We start from the raw sequence: 17,456 nt of genomic DNA, 5'->3' as shown, positions 1-17,456 counted from the left end.
ATAGTGGGGGAAGGCAAACTGTCTAAGGGGAAAGTCTACCCCATGAGCCCTAGTGAAAAGGCGGTGTTACGGGACTATCTGGATGCCAACTTGGCGAGAGGTTTCATACGCCCTTCCAAGGCTCCTTATTCGGCCCCGGCCTTCTTTGTGAAGAAAAAGACGGGAGATTTAAGACTGTGTATTGACTTTCGTAGGCTAAACGCCGTCACCCAGTCTAACGCTTACCCTCTCCCTCTTATTCCCGACCTTCTAGCACAATTAAAGGAGGGCCGGATCTTCACCAAACTGGACTTAGTGGAAGCATACCACCGTATTCGCATTAAAGAAGGAGACGAATTCAAAACAGCCTTTTCCAGCTGTTTTGGAATGTTTGAGTACCTAGTCATGCCATTCGGACTTTCGGGGGCTCCCAGTGTGTTTATGCAATTAATTAATGAGGTTTTGCATGATTTGCTGTTTCGGGGGGTGGTGGTATTTCTCGATGATATCCTCATTTACTCTGAAACCATGGAAGAACATGTGCGCCTAGTGAGAGAAGTGCTCCAGCGGTTGCGGGAGCACAAACTGTATGCTAAGGTGTCCAAATGCGAGTTCCACCAGCCTTCCATTACTTTTCTTGGGTACGTGATTTCCCACCAAGGGTTAGAAATGGACCCCGCAAAGGTCCAGGCGGTGCGGGATTGGGAACCCCCCACTACTCGCCGCCAGCTTCAGCAGTTTTTGGGGTTCGCCAACTTTTACCGGAACTTCATTCCTAACTTTGCCCAGGTTGCGCTTCCCCTCACTGCCCTGCTACGCACCAAGGACAGGGGGGCCAGCGCCGCGCTACCCTCAGCCCGTTTGCAATGGTCCCCCCAGTGCCAGCAAGCTTTTGAACGTTTAAAACAGCTTTTTTCATCCGAACCCGTTTTGGCTCACCCTGATTGCACCAAGCCTTTCGTGGTGCAGGTGGACGCCTCGGATGTGGCCATGGGCGGGGCCCTATTGCAGAGGGATGAAGGGGGGCGGTTGAGACCATGCGCCTACTTCTCCAAAAAGTTTTCCCAGTCCGAAATCAACTGGGCTATTTGGGAGAAGGAGGCGGCGGCGGTCAAACATGCCCTCACCATATGGAGACACTTCTTAGAAGGTGCTGAACTGCCGTTTGAAGTGTGTACCGATCACAAGAATCTTGAGGCTCTCAAGGGAGCTAGAAAGCTCAACGCCAAACAAATTCGGTGGGCCCAATTTTTCGCCAAATTCCGGTTCACTCTCAAACATGTCCCGGGCAAGGAAAATGCCCTAGCCGACGCTTTGTCACGACTTCCCCAGTATCGCAACGATTTCGATCGCCCTGTCGACTCCCTGTTCACTCCCGAGCAGCGTGGGGAGGTCCCCAGCTTAGCCGTCACTACCCGGTCCCAAGCCCATCGACCAGAGACCCCCCCCACGCTCAAAGGTATCCCGGAAGCCTTCCAACAGCGGCTCCGGGACGCTTCCTTACAGGAGGAGGAGCACCATCTCCTCCCTACTGGCCTGGAACGAACCAACACTTGGTGGATGCAAGGGGGAAAACTGTATGTCCCATCCTCCCTTCGCAAAGAGGTATTGGGACTAGTACATGGTGCCAGGTTGGCAGGTCATTTTGGTTTCATAAAAACACTTCATCTGGTACGGAGGCAGTTCTGGTGGCCCGGTATGAGATCCGATGTGGAGCTGTATGTGCGCAGCTGCCCCACTTGCGCCACAGCTAAGAAACGGATGGGAAAACCCCCAGGGCTTCTCAAACCGCTGGAGAACCCCTCCCGCCCCTGGGAAGTCATAGCCATGGATTTTATCACCGACCTACCTCCTAGTCGGGGAAAAACGGTCCTCTGGGTAATCACGGACCTTTTTTCCAAACAGGTCCATTTTGTTCCATGTGCGGGTCTTCCTTCAGCCCAGGGTTTGGCTAAACTATTCGTTACACATGTCCTCAGGCTACACTCGGTCCCGAGGAAGGTCCTCTCCGACCGGGGGGTCCAGTTTGTTGCCAAATTCTGGCGAGCCTTCCTAAAGCTCATGGGGGTGGAGGAACAGGGTCTGTCTTCCGCCTATCACCCCCAGACGGATGGTCAAACTGAACGAGTAAATGCGGTGGTAGAATGTTATTTGCGTTGCTATGTAAATTTCCACCAGGATGACTGGGTCGACCTGCTGCCATTCGCCGAATATGCGTACAACAATGCACCTCATTCCTCTACCGGCTTTAGTCCCTTCCAAGTAATATACGGGACGGAATTCGGTCCTTTCGGTTCCGCCCCCGTCACGCCAGAGCTCCAAACCACCCCTGATCTTCAGGAGTGGATTCAGGCAGTTAAATCTACCTGGCCATGGCTGCTCAAAAATCTTGAGAAGGCAAAAAGCAAGTACAAGGAACAGGCAGACAAACACCGGTCTCCGGGATGGGAGCTAAGGGTGGGGGAGCAAGTGTATCTGTCCACCAAAAACCTCCGCTCTCTTCGTCCCTGCAAAAAACTGAGCGACCGTTATGTGGGACCTTTCCCCATTACCAGAGTGATCAATGAGGTTACCGTGGAACTGAAACTCCCAAAGACCCTCAAGGGAGTCCATCCCGTATTTCATATAAGTCTCCTGAAACCCTATGTGGCAGCTCCCCAGTTCCACCCCCCTCCCGGCCATGAGATTCCTACTGTGGTAGGAGGGGATACCCATCTGGAAATATCCAAGGTTTTAGATTCCAAATGGAAGAAGGGGAAACTGTTCTACTTTGTTCGTTGGAAAAACCTTGGGTCCGCTCACGACGAGTGGGTGGCCGCACCCCACATGGCGGCCCCTCGCCTGGTCCGAGAATTCCACCTCGCTTATCCTGATAAGCCTCGCCCTCTCGAGGACCCCGGAGGGGGGCCTTAAGGGGGGCAGAATGTGAGGGTCTCTGTTTATGTGTCTCTGCTTCCCATCACCTGCTATCAGTGAACTCGTAAAAGCAGTTCACACCTTCTGGTCTCAGGCGCCAGGCCTGATAGCCCCAAGTATCTTCCCCCCCGCTGTTCTTCCTGTCAGTACTCCCTCAGGCCGATGCGGCCTTGGAAGTGTGATAGCTTCACCAGACTTCCTGGGACTCGTCTGATGTTTTGTATTATGCCAAGCTTGTAACTTCCCATAACAATAAGTGTGAACCCCAGTGCCCCAGTGCCCTGGAGTCAATATATTCTGTAAACCCGAGTAGCCCCTCACTTGCAACTTGCTACCTGTGCCTGTCTCATCTCCTGATGTCTTCAATAAATCCTTTGTTTCTTTATCAACGTTTGAACATTTGATTTGGAGAAGTAAACTCAGAGAGAGGGGATCTCTCACAGCTGGCCTGCACAGTCCCATATGTGGGGCTGCACAGAAGACTGACAATGAATAATAATTACTGCACATGCGCGGAAATCTCACTGTCAAGCGGGTCAAGAGACTGGGATGGCAAAACGGGAGGTAAATATCTGACTGGTAGCAGTCCAGGCACCCTACACGCATGATACCCCCTCAATTGCTCAATACGCCTCTCAATTGCTCAAAACCTGGAAAGAAGAGGGGGAAAGCTGAGAGGCTCTGGGATTGTGACATATCTGAAATGGTGAGCTGTGACTCACGAAAGGTCACACTGAAATACGTGTTAGTCCTTAAGGTGCCACTGGCCTTCTGCTGCCCAGCCTTTGAGCCACGTTCTCCAATGTCCTGGGGTACTTTAAAAAAGGCAATCTGTGCCTTTTCAGAATGGTGGGTGCCAAACTGTTCTCTGGGAACATCACAAATCCGCAGCTTTTGGTTGGCCTTATTAGTCAAAATTTATGCTTGTGCTACAGATGCAAGGCACCTGAAAATTTCGAGGCCATGGAAAACACTTTTATTGCTGCCTCTCTAGAGTCCACTTTGAGGCAGCTTTCAATGAAAATAAAAAAGTTGAAACAAAGGAAAATTAAAACATGTAATATTTTCTTACCAAGCTTAAACTTGTTTTTTTTGCTTTAACAATATAAAATGCATCATTTGACTGAACACCCAAAATCGTACTATTTGGCATATTTATGAAGCTTAAACGCCTTACGGTTTCCCCAAGCAAAACTGCAAATACACATTGTGAGAGCCAGAAACACCCTATGCTCCCTAAGCACAGGGATGTAAGTTTTATTTAATTTATTTTAAAAAGCAACTAACAAGAGACAATTATTTAAACATTAACAAACTCACAATTTAGCCCACTAATACAGGATCAGCTCTACTACTGTTTCATTATTTTTCTTTAACATGTTAGCATGCTCTGGTATCAGTCTTGCATCCAGATAATTACTGCAAAACATGTTCTGCAGGAACAGAAACCTGGAATGCACAGGACGCCCTTTGCCAGATTTCCAAACCATGGAAAACATAAAAGTGTTCAGATTAATATATCAAACAGAAAATGAATCCTTATCATTCACACATTTAATGTGCTTCACCCCTATCATGCATCTTAGTTTTTGCCATCAAAGGAAAAAATAAATGCTGAGATTAGAACAATCTAAATTTGTAATAAAAAAATTATTTGAACAGAGTCTCATACAGTCATAAAGGGGGTAAAAGCACTCATGAACACTGAGTTAAACTTGAAAACACCGAACTATTCAATAGTATATTATACACATTATAACATTAATTGCACATTTAATTAGTTTAAATTAGATACTAGAACTTATGATCATAGAATCACAGAGCTGGGCCAACCCCCTGCTCAATGCAGGATCAGCTCAGAGCATCCCTGACTTCAGTGCTCCAGAATAAACCTTTGCAGGGGTTTCTGAGACCCTTTCTGAGACATTACAAAATTTTTGAAAAAATGGAAATATACAGTACATCTAAGCTAATTTTACTATTTTAACATTAAATGCACATATTAGCGCAAAATTGTACTATTTGGCATATACATGGAATCTGAAAGTGTAAATGCAATAAAAAGAGCAACAAACTTGTGCTATATACTACATCAGCACATGTATCTTAATTTTTGCCATCTTAAGCAGGAAAAAAATAAGAATTGAACACTCTAGCTTTGATCCTATGGTGCCATTTAGAGTTATAAAATTTCAAAGCCACAGGAATGGGAATATCTTTTCCCTTTTTTCTGGAAAAAAAATACAAATTTGGGGAAAGAAGGAACAGAAATAAATGCAACAATTATGATTAAACTTAAACTTGTTACTGAGTCTATAAGAGAATATTTCATAAGAGGTTTTTTCCTCAGTGCTCCCTAAAATTTTCACTGGAAAACAGCCTTGGGGGAAAAGAGCCGGGAAAGGGTTTTTCTCCCCCAATTGTACTGCTTCATAATTTCCAAGGTTCAGTCACATAAACACATGAAGCTGCCTTACACTGAATCAGACCCTTGGGCCATCAAAGTCAGTATTGTCTACTCAGACCAGCAGCGGCTCTCCAGGGTCTCAGGCGGAGGTCTTTCACATCACCTACTTGTCTAGTCCCTTTAACTGGAGATGCCAGGGATTGAACCTGGGATCTTCTGCATGCCAAACACATGCTCTACCACTGAGCCATGGCCCTCCCATGAACACATGAAGCTGCCATATACTGAATCAGACCCTTGGTCCATCAAAGTCAGTATTGTCTACTCAGACTGGCAGCGGCTCTCTGGGGTCTCAGGCAGGGTTTTTTCACATCACCTACCTGCCTAGTCCCTTTAACTGAGAATGCCAGGGATTTAACCTGGAACCTTCTGCATGCCAAACACATATTCTACCACTGAGCCATGGCCCTTCCCCTTCTTCCCCAGGCGTTCACATTCCTTGTGCCCTTACACTTGCACCGCAGAAGTGGCCTGGACTGTTCATCTTCAGACAAAGACTTCTGCCAGCCCCCACCCCCATCTGCAATTTCTGCTTCCCGACCACAACACTATTCCTTTCAGGCCACGGACCTGAGAGCACAATTTCCGGCAGCAAAGGCGACTGGGTGGGGGTGTGCGTGAGTCGCCTTCCTCTAGTATAGTGTTTCTCCACCTGTGGGTCGGGATCCAAAAGTGAGTTGTGAAGCCACTGAAAGTGGGCCGTGGGCCAGCCCTCCCTCATGGCCGCCCCTGCCATTTCCATAGCTCTCTGGCATTTTGGAAACCAAGATCTGACTCAGGAAACAATATCTTCTGTATCATACATTATTTGGTATTTTTTTCTTCACTGCATATACATGTTGATCAAATAAAATGTGTCCTGACGGTTACCAGAGTGAGTTTCTTAGAATCTATGGGGGAATTAGAGGAAGCAATGGAGATGGAGGGGGGGGGGGTCAAAGGCTGGAATGTGATCTCCATAAATCACAGCTGTGTATGTCAGAATGCCACTTGCTCGGTTTCATAGTGGCTGCAGCTGGACCCTTTGTGCCATGTTTATTGGTTGCTCAAAAACACCTGGTTGGCCACTGTCAATAATGGAATGCTGAACTAGATGGGTTCCAGCGTCATCATTTGCCAAGGGTGCAAAAAAACCTTGGGAAAGCCTTGGATGAGTCACCATACCAAGTAAATTTGAACTTGTCGGTCACCATATGGAAAAGGTTGGAAACCGCTGCTCTAATATGACTCCCCTCATGTTGCTTAGGATTTAAGACACTAATTTTGCAGGAAACAAAAGGAAGAATATCATTTCAACAAGAACATTCTCATACAATCATAAGAAGCACATTTGGATACGAGAGTATAACTTCATTATCAATGAAGACACTGATCTCTTCAATAGCATAGTCATTTTTCTTGCAAGCACATACACTATTATGCTCTTAAACATGTTTTATGCCTGCAGCATACACATGAATCTTATGTTAAACATACTATGTATCTTGGAAAATCCTTGTCTTAAAAACACTTTTACTCCTCCCAAAAGAATTCACTGGAATTCTGTACTCCAGAAAACTTCTAGTGTTGCCATTGGAAAATCTGAAAAAAGTTCATAATTGGTTCTTGTAGGTTATCCGGGCTGTGTAACCGTGGTCTTGGAATTTTCTTTCCTGACGTTTCGCCAGCAACTGTGGCAGGCATCTTCAGAGTAGTAACACTGAAGGACAGTGTCTCTCAGTGTCAAGGGTGTAGGAAGAGTAATATATAGTCAGAAAGGGGTTGGGTTTGAGCTGAGTATTGTCCTGCAAAAGTATTGTCCTGTAAGTATCAAGATAATGTGCTAATGAGGGTATGGTATGTTAATATGGAACCATTGTATCCTGAAGTGATCTGTTAATGTGTGTAATCCAAAGCTAATCTGTATGGCTATTGTTGAATGTTGTCTTTGTCTGGAGGTTTTTCAGGGCAGGAAGCCAAGCCTTATTCATTCTTAAACTCTCCTCTTTTCTGTTAAAGTTGTGCTGATGTTTATGAATTTCAATGGCTTCTCTGTGCAATCTGACAAAATAGTTGGTAGAATTGTCCAGTCTTTCAGTGTCTTGGAATAAGACCCTGTGTCCTGTTTGTGTCAGTCCATGTTCAGCCACTGCTGATTTCTCAGGTTGGCCAAGTCTGCAGTATCTTTCATGTTCTTTTATCCTTGTTTGTATGCTGCGTTTTGTGGTCCCGATGTAAACTTCTCCACAGCTGCAAGGTATACGATATACTCCTGCAGAGGTGAGGGGGTCTCTTTTGTCTTTTGCTGATCGTAGCATTTGTTGTATTTTCTTGGTGGGTTTAAACACTGTTTGTAGGTTATGTTTTTTCAAAAGTTTCTCCATCCTATCAGTGACTCCTTTAATAAATGGCAAGAATACCTTTCCTATGGGAGACTGTTTTTCTTGAGTTTTCTGATTTTTGTTTGGTTTAATGGCCCTTCTGATTTCATTCTTGGAGTAGCCGTTTGCTAGCAGTGCGTGATTTAGATGATTAGTTTCTTCCTTGAGAAACTGTGGTTCACAGATCCGTCTTGCACGGTCTATTAATGTTTTGATTATTCCTCTTTTCTGTCGGGGGTGGTGGTTGGAGTTTTTGTGTAAGTAGCGATCTGTGTGAGTTGGTTTCCGGTAGACCTTGTGACCTAACTGAAGGTTTGATTTACGGATGACAAGGGTATCAAGAAATGGGAGTTTACCCTCAATTTCCTTTTCCATGGTAAACTGAATGTTTGGATGGATATTATTAAGATGGTTTAGAAAGTCCATTAATTTTTCTTCACCATGGCTCCAAATGGTAAATGTATCATCTACGAACCTGAACCAGACTGTAGGTTTGTAAGGTGCTGATTCTAATGCTGTCTTTTCAAAATATTCCATGTAAAAGTTTGCTATTACTGGACTGAGTGGACTTCCCATAGCTACTCCATCAATCTGTTCATAAAATTCTTGATCCCATAGGAAATAACTTGTTGTATACTCTGCAGGAGTATATCGTATATCTTGCAGCTGTGGAGAAGTTTACATCGGGACCACAAAACGCAGCATACAAACAAGGATAAAAGAACATGAAAGATACTGCAGACTTGGCCAACCTGAGAAATCAGCAGTGGCTGAACATGGACTGACACAAACAGGACACAGGGTCTTATTCCAAGACACTGAAAGACTGGACAATTCTACCAACTATTTTGTCAGATTGCACAGAGAAGCCATTGAAATTCATAAACATCAGCACAACTTTAACAGAAAAGAGGAGAGTTTAAGAATGAATTATTTTATTTATTTAGATAATATATATGCTGCCTCTTCAGAGACCTGTTTGAGGCAGCTCACAAATAAAACATGATAAAAATCACAAAACAGCATAGCTAGTCATTGAAAAATTTAGTCAGAACATAAAAACAGCATGAACCATTTAGCAGTCTAATCTGGCCCTCATAAAACAGCCCTGACATTAGAAGCAGACTAAGCATAATTTAAAGCGACTGACCTCCTCAGTTAAGAGCCCAAGTAAAAAAGATGCTTAGACGTGGCACCTTAGAGACAGCAGGGTAGGTGCCAGGCAAGCCTTAAGGGAGAGGGCATTCTGCAGGCAATTTTATTGCACTGAAAAAGCCCAGTCTCTGGCTGCTACCCACCTCATCTCTGCAGACTTGTGAGGAGGATCTTAACTGGCAGGCCACACTGTAAAGAATGAGGCAGACCCCATTGTTAAAGCTATTTTTAAAAAGCTGTTAAAAGCCGCTAGTCACATGCACACATCTGCACTTTGTGGTTTAAAACAATTGTTGTAAGAGGCTGGCTGCTGAAATTAAAAGTTTGGAATTCAAAATGTACTAAATGTACTTGATGTATATTATTTTGCGTGTTTTAACTGTTTTATGTTTATATTTTGTAAGCTGCCTTAGGGACTGTGGAAAGGCAAGACACAAACCAACAATAAATGCTATCATCTCTGAACCCAGCTTTAGCGTCCCCCACCCCAAGCTTCAAGAGTCAGTCAGTTGAGGCTGAAAGGCCAAGGTAAGGGGCAGATGCATGAAACTTAAGTTGTGCATCTATTAGAAACATTTCTATCCCATCTTTTGATCTCTGTATGGTAACTCCCAATGCAGCTAACAATAAAAGAGAACACTCAAATGAAGCCATCATTTAAAAAACAACACCAGCAGTCACAGAAATGATAGAGAAGCACACCATTAGAAGACCCATGTGTGCGCACCTTGCCAAGGGAGGCAGCTGAAAAGCTGCAGAGTGAAGGAGTTCCTAAGCCTACATGCTATAGCTAAGGCAGCCCTCTCCTATCCATCATCCTTCAGACAGCCTGGGAACAGGTAACTGCCTTTAAGGTAACAAACAGGCCTTCGCTCATGAAAAAAACTATAAAGGCTACTCTAACCCCAATGGGTTTGGAGATTAAACCAAAAACAAGCAAAGAAGCAGGTTAAAGTCCCTACTCTGCCAAGGAAGCTTGCTGGATGACCTTGGCCCAGCCACATCCTCTTAGCCCAGCCAACCTCACCGTGTTGTTGGGAGGATAAAATGGAGAAGGATGGAAATTGCTTTGGGTCACCACTGGGAGAAAGGCAGAGTATAAATGAAGCAAATTAAAAAAACCAAAAAACACCTGTGCCAACTGTAGCTGCCAAAGACTCTTCAGAGTAAAGCACAACACTGTAACCAAACCAGACATTAACCGAGGCGGGGGTGGGGGGGATGGGGACAGGACACTGGGCAGATCTGCCTTTCCCAGGAGACGCACACCAACTCAGCTGGCACCATAACTTACAACTGCTGTTTCCTGGTACACGAGTGAAGTCCTAAATGTCTTAACACTTCTTTTTAAACTGAAATATTTTTTTAAATTCTAGAACGCTTTAGCATTCATGGTTCAAAAAGATTAGCCTGAAGATAGGCTCGTAGTTCACAAATAAGACAGCAAATGAAAGATACTGTAACATCCTGAAAAATTACTACCAATGACATGCCACTGTTTTTAGCAGACCTTAATTTGAGGACCAAAATCGTTGTGACAACTTTTAAGTGTTACTTAAGTGCAACTGAAGATCATTACACCAGGTGTTACAAAAGAAAATAAATTACTTCTCATTGATACTGCAGAGTATATTATGGATGTGGTTCCTTTCACAAGGCAAGCCTTTAGTGCAGCCATGAAGCGCCAAGAACTGTCTTGGTCCCCCCGCCTCCTTTCACACCACATCTGCCTGCCATCGACATCTGCCAGTGGGGCTCCTGATGTCGGGGCACGTCCCCACGGCCGTCTGAAGGGTAGGAGAGGGCCGCCTCAGCTATAGCACGGAGGCTTTGGAAGTCCTTCGCGCTGCAGCCCGTTGAGCTGCCTCCCCCCCCCTTCACACGACCCCCCTGGCATGCACAAGGAAAACACAGAGCACCGAGGCCCAGGATTTCTGACCGCCGCCCCCCCCCCCCGCAGACTGGGCCCAGGGTTTCTGCACAATGAGAACAACAGTGTGCCACTTGGGGAGGGGTCAGTTGCGATTCTAGGAAGGGGCGAGAGGAACAGCGGGGTCGGCGTCGGGAGGGAGGGAGGGAGGGGGGCGTTTAGGAAGACCCACCCGGCCTCCATTTTCCATCCCGCAGGGCGGGCGGGCGGGGATGGGGGGCCCGCCAGCGATGCCGTTTCCCGGGAGAGAGAGGCCCTTCCACCAGCCCCGCGCAAAGAGCCAGCAGCAGCCGGAGCCCCCTCCCCCTCCACGGGAGGGAGGGAGGGAGGGAGAGCGAAGCCCCCGGCCCGCCCTTTCCCCAGGCCGGGCGCCTCAGGGTCTTCCAGCCGGGCTGGATCCCGCCTCACCGGGGGTGGGGGAGAGTTCCCTCCCCAGCGACGCCCCCGCCCGCATCCCCTGCCCGCGGAAGGCCCGTCGGGAAGCGCTGCCGGGGAGGGGGGGGGAGGGGGCGGGCATCGGCTCCTTCTTCCCCCCCCCCCCGGCACGCTTCCCGCCTTCCCGGGCCGAGGGGACAGCCCAGCCCCCCGCCGCGGCCTCCGGGCGCCTCCTCACCCGCAGGGACGACGAAGACGAGGGGGCGACGAGCGGCCGCTGCGGACGCCTCCCTGGCCGAGCGGGCGAATCCCTCCGCCGGTCGGTCCCTCCCGCTCCTCTCCTCTCCTCTCCTCTCCCCGCCCCTCCCTGCGCGGCGCCAGGGTGCGGCTTCGGGCTGTCCGCAGGCCAAAGAGCGCCGCCACCATTGGACGGCGCAGGCGTCGTCACCAAGCGGGGCGCTCATTGGCTGCGCGTGCGGAGGGAGGGGGAGGAGCGTCCGCCCCGCACGCCCCGCCCGGCCCCCTCCTCGGTCCGAGGGCGCCCCTGAGGGGAGGGGAGGGGAGGGGAGGGGAGGGGAGGGGGGTGTGCTGCGGACGCAATAACCCCCAAAGGCCTCCGCCTCTGGCCGCCCGGCCCCACCGCGGCCTGTCCCAAACGCCCCCCCTGCGGGCGGGATGAGTCGGCGGAACTGCGGCGGCCGGATCAAGAGGCCGAGGGGCAGCGCAGACACGAAGCGGGCCCAAAGCGTTGCTTTCCCGGGCGTGAGGACGAGAGGGGCCTCGCTTCACCGGCACGCACGCGCAGCTGCCTTCTGCTGAGCCAGACCAGCAAGGCCCCCCGGAGGCAGAATCGCCTGCTCAGCCCGGCAGCGGCCCTCCCGGGTCTCAGGCAGAAAAGGGTCTTCCGCATCACCTGCCTGCCCGGTCCCTTTCACCGGAGATGCCGCTGGGGACTGAGCCTGGGACCTTCTGCATGCCGAGCAGAGGCTCCGCCACTGAGCCACGGCCCTCTCCCCTAAACTAGGGTTGCCAACCTCCAGGTACTAGCTGGAGATCTCCTGCAATTACAACTGATTTCCAGCCGACAGGGATCAGTTCACCTGGAGAAATGGAGGCTTTAGCAATTGGACTCTGTGGCATTTGAAGTCCCTCCCCAAACCCTGCCCTCCTCAGGCTCCACCCCCAAAACCTCCCGCTGATGGCAAAAAGAGGCCTGGCTACCCTACACAAAACAAACACGCTGTGTGGTAGGTGGGGCTAAGAGAGTTACTTCAATGCATGTATATTTCTGCATTGTGTGACACATCATGCCTGATATCCTTTGTTTCAGATTTCTGTCATCCTAGTCCTATTTACATTGCTTATTAGATGTCTCATCCTATTGATTGCATGGAGTTGAACACACGAAGCTGCCTTATACTGAACCAGACCCTTACTCCATTAAAGTCAGTATTGTCTACTCACACCAGCAGCAGCTCTCCAGGGTCACATCACCTCCCGCTTGGTCCTTTCTACTGGAGATGTCAGGGATTGAACCTGGAACCTTTTGCATGCCAAGCAGATGCTCTGCCTCTGAGCCACGGCTCCTTGTGAAAGAATGAGGAGTAGACACGCTCCCCTTCCCTCTGCACAGAAATAACCCCCAGAGGGTCCCAGGGTCCCTTTTTGGGATTTTTAATTAATTTAGTGCTTTCCTCAGTGTCTATACTATGCTGTAATTCCCCTATTTTTAATTTAATGTTTTAATTTAATGTATCTTGTCTTTTTCCTTTTCTGTTTTCTGTGGGCTTATATTCTTGCTCCTGTTTTCACACAGATCAATGCTTCAGGAGCCATTCCAAAATCATGGAGATATGCCATAATAGTTCCAGTCTTAAGAAAAGGTCAGCATTCTGACCCAAGTTATTATAATTCGATCAGCCTGTTATCTTCCTTGGGCAAACTTAGTTTTTCATACTTGCTGAGGAAATTACTAGATTGGATTGAGCAAAATGATGTCCTTGGCTGAGAGCAGATCAATTTTAGAAGAGGATGGTCTGTTATGGACCATTGTTTGGTACTTTCACATTTGTGTGTGTGTGTGTGCCATCAGGTCATGGTTTCATGGACCTTAAAGGAGCCTTTGATGCTTTTTCAGGGAAAGACTGGAGGAAATTCCACCACTATCTAATTCCACCATGGATAGATTATTGCTCATACAGCAATTTCTGACGGATATCACAGCTCAGGTCCACTGTGGCAGCCAAGGATAATTGACCGAGCCTTTTGATTTGGTCAGGGGGGGTTATACAAGGTTGCCTTCTGGCTCCTTTATTGTTTAATTTATATTTGAATGATTTAGCAGTGAATTTTAAAGAGGTTTGTCACCCACCAAAGTTAGCAAACCATAGTATTCCAATGTTGCTTTATGCTAACGATGCAGTTCTTTTGTCCCGTACAAGAGCTGGATTGCAAAGATCATTACAATTTTTTTTCTGAGTATTGTTTTAGGGAAGGTCTTCCAATATATCACCATAAATCAAAGATTATAATTTTCTCTGAGAAAACTACCCTCTTTTCGTTGGGTACTAGAATGCATTGATATTGATCAGGTTAAGGAGTTTGCTTATCTTGGTTCTCCCTGTTTTTATAATCTGAGCTGGAACTCCCATCAAAAATTGTACATTATTTTTATACCAGAGGTGGAAAATGTATCTCGGGAGCTATTCAAGTTTTTAATTTAAAAATTATTCCAGTTATTTTTTTTTGGTGTTGCCATTTGGATAAATGTTATTAATGAGTATGTTTATCATCCTCTGCTCCAGTTTTAGCAGAGGCTGTTAAATGCCCCTCCGTGAATTGCTGGTGTTGTTCTTCATTCCAAGTTTGGCCAAATGTCTCTTGAAGCTAGGGCATGGATGTTTGCCTTCAAGCTACAATTTAGGCTGTTTTTTAGCCCTGAGGGATACCTAGTTTTTTGTGAAACATGACTTGTATAGATTCTCATGGCAAAAAAAAAATGATGAGAAATTGTCATTGAAGGGCATATCATGGGATATGATTAGAGATCTTGGGAAATCAGAGGCTTTCGCTGAAATAAAAAAAGCATATCGATTTGTGCTCATCATGTTTGCTCGTCTCAGTTCTTTGGAATTCCTTGCCCATGTTGCTTGGCTGCTTATACCTATTTTTTGACAATTCCTTGTTTTTTAGGAGCGTTTTTTTCTTGCTAGGTTAAATACTAACCCTTCTATGGTTATGCAAGCTAGATACATGAACTTACCGTATTTGGAAAGGATCTGCCTGTGTTATTCTGATTGTATTGATTCTCTAGCACATGAGCTCCTGGAATGTTGTTTATATGAGGATCTAAGATCAAGTTATTCCTCTTTTAACAGATTGGTCTAGTATCTCTATGTCTGAGATAATACCTTATTTATTGACAATGATCCTAAGGTTACATTGGCAGTAGCAAAATTTATCTCAGTCCTTATACCCCTTAAGCAATTGATTTAGAACTATGCTGTTTAAGATTTATGAGTTAAGGAGCTTCTAAGGGAGAAAGGAAAGGTATTCCTTATAGGTCTCCCATTCAAATACTAGCCAGGGTCAGAGCTGAGAGTGTGTGACTGGCCCAAGGTCACCCAGCAAGCTTCCATGGCACGAGTGGGGATTTGCACCTGGGTTTCCGAGGTCCTAGTCTGACACCTTAACTGCTATACCACACTGGCTCTCTACAGAAGGTTATGCTGGGACAAAATAAGCATAAAATAATATCTATACAGTGACCAAGCTGGAGGTTGCCACAGGAGGTTGCCATCTTTGTTCTTGTCTGCACTTAAGAGCCTCTGGTGATCTTTCAACCTTTAATCGGAGATGTGCTTAATCTGGGCCACCGTAACCCCTGTTGGCAGAGTAATTAACACAGTAAAGATGCACAACCTGATGAAAGTGTAGAGATAAAGCTTTATTCAGGAAGTAACAGAAATAGACAGAAATAGTGTCCTAACTACATCCCTAGCTGAGAGAAAGAGCAAGTATGGAATTGCCGAGAAGAAGGAAGGTATTGCTCTAAGAGTAGCAATCTGGAGATAGACCAGGAATGACACTTAACAGGAGATAAAGTGCTGACCTCACTATCCTGTCTACCTGCCCTCTTGATGCCCTCTGTAGGGTCTTCCTCTTTTCTCCTTTGTACACCAGACATTGCCTATTCCAACAATGCTCCCTCTGTCCGTCTCACAGGGTTATCCAAGGCCGTTTCAGTTCCATTACCTGACTTGAAGCCAGATTGGCAAGGATCCAATTTACTGTACACGATGCAAGGCAACAAAACAGAACCTGAGGAAGTGTAACTGCAAAATAGATGTCACGGAACAGATACTTGTATTTGGAGTGCAAATGATCTCCACTAAGACATGCTGGCTTTTTTGTAACAAGCAGTCATGGATGGAGGGGGTGGGGGGAGACACAGGACACAAACAGGGAGGGATGCAGATGATGAGCCTTCTGCTTTATAGAAGGAGGAGGGAGAGAAAAACTGCTCTGTGCTGATAGAGATCTACTTCTTCCTGGAAAAGAACTGAAAACAGCTGTCTGTTTATTTGCATTGTTTGAAACTATGTGGATGGCTAGGAATGAAACCCAAACCTTGTGGACCAGTCTGCCCAAGGAAGTCAAGAGAGTCCCCAGGTCTCTGTCATTCTGCAGAACGTGCAAAACAGAAATATTCAGGATAGATTTTTATAAAGGGATTAGAACTGTAGCAGAATGGATCAGTCCAGGAGGAAACATTGATCATGGAACAGGACTGTAGTCCACTGCAATGATGACCCTTCAATGATTACTGAAGGTTTCCTCTGTTGTCACCACCCCATCCTTTGGTTACACCAGCACTCAGGAGCTGGGATGTATGTTTGTATGTGGTGGTGGGGGGCATATAAATGGCCCAAAAAGGAAAGAAGCAGATTGGTCAGGAAAAATATTTCCTGACCACAGGTAGGTACCAGCAACCAATTGTCTTATTAGGACTGCTCATGCTGTAGGGCTTTTAAATCTTATTGTATAATAGTTTTATTATGTTGTGAACCACCTCCTGAACTTTTTGGCTGAGAAGCAGGATACTGTTTATTCTTCCCCCCCCCTTTTTTTGTAATGAACAACATATGGTAGGAATGTTCAAGAAACTTACAAAGGCATTTCTAAATAACCATTGGTAAGAGGATGTAAGACTTTCCCAGCACTTCCTCACTGATTTCAGAGCTGAAAAAGATTTGATTACTTATGTTCTAAAATCTGTAAAAAGCTAGTTACATGTATTGGTAAAGGTGTGTTTCTCTATCAAATATATCATAGATTTACACAGAAAAATAGTAGTCCCCATTGTACACAGTGCTAAGGTAGCTTGGCTCATCTGGGTTGAGCATTTCAAAGACACCATCCTTTAAAAAATGAGGAAATCCTCAGCATTGTAAATACAGATAGCATGCAGTGGTATGTTTCCTTGTCTCTGGAGAGAATGCAGTTTGATTAAAGTTTTGTGTGCATGTGTAAAATAGTTTAGAATATATGTGTTGCATGTGGGCCATCACTCCATCTTTGATTCAAAGTAAGACAATACAGAAGTCTGGTCCAGATATGGCTCGCCGTTCCCAAGCCACACAGAGATCTGGTGACAACTTTCAAGTGGGCAAGTTCTGATCAAGGCTGAAGTGTGTGTTGTGTAAGTTGTGCAAAGCCAAGTGCCTATACTCTGCCCTCTATATTCACCACCCATCAGACCTCCTGAGGAGCTGGAATCTAATAAATGTATAGTACGAGAGATCTTAATGACCTGACTGTTTGGACCTTGGGCCAAATGAAATACAGAACATACAATAGAGGTTTTAGTGCCAGTCCTGAATTTTAAAACCTCTTAATATAAATTGAAGTTAGTAAAGTTTTTCCAGGAAATGAAATCATGAAAAACATGAGTGGATATAGCCCTCCCTCTGAATCAAGGACATTACTATTAGCTCATCTTAGAAAGGCAGTATAGAGGGAACACCAGAACCTGGTTGGAAATAACTGCAGCACACGTTTTGGTAGCAAAAATTGGAAACAGCAAAAGTATCCATCTGTGGAGGAAGGGGTGAGGAAATTAGGGCATGCCATACTAACAAGTTACTGTGAGCAACATTACAAGATTTGGCTCTTTTCCCAATCTGTTTCTTCTTTTGGAATTTTAAATATATAATAAAAAGCGTTAGTAACCGCTTCAATACTTTCTCAAGTACCAGTGGCAAACAAGTTGGCA

The 17,456-nt window shown here is 46.1% G+C and overlaps 2 protein-coding genes across 8 annotated transcripts in view; one reads left to right on the top strand and one right to left on the bottom strand.

Moving 5' to 3' along the window:
- ADD1 (adducin 1) overlaps positions 1-11,447 on the bottom strand; it is a 76,904-nt gene extending 65,457 nt beyond the window's left edge. For all 7 annotated transcript variants that reach the window (XM_056855685.1, XM_056855679.1, XM_056855680.1 and 4 more), the window contains exon 1: positions 11,421-11,447. The gene's annotated coding sequence lies outside the window, so the exon portion shown is untranslated. The remainder of the gene's footprint in view (positions 1-11,420) is intronic.
- The window catches only part of NOP14 (NOP14 nucleolar protein), a 280,913-nt gene that overhangs the window by 163,602 nt on the left and 99,855 nt on the right, over positions 1-17,456 (top strand). The window lies entirely within an intron of this gene.

This window comes from Euleptes europaea, chromosome 9, assembly GCF_029931775.1.
Source record: "Euleptes europaea isolate rEulEur1 chromosome 9, rEulEur1.hap1, whole genome shotgun sequence".
Taxonomy (NCBI): domain Eukaryota; kingdom Metazoa; phylum Chordata; class Lepidosauria; order Squamata; family Sphaerodactylidae; genus Euleptes; species Euleptes europaea.
This window is presented reverse-complemented; position numbering and strand designations above follow the sequence as displayed.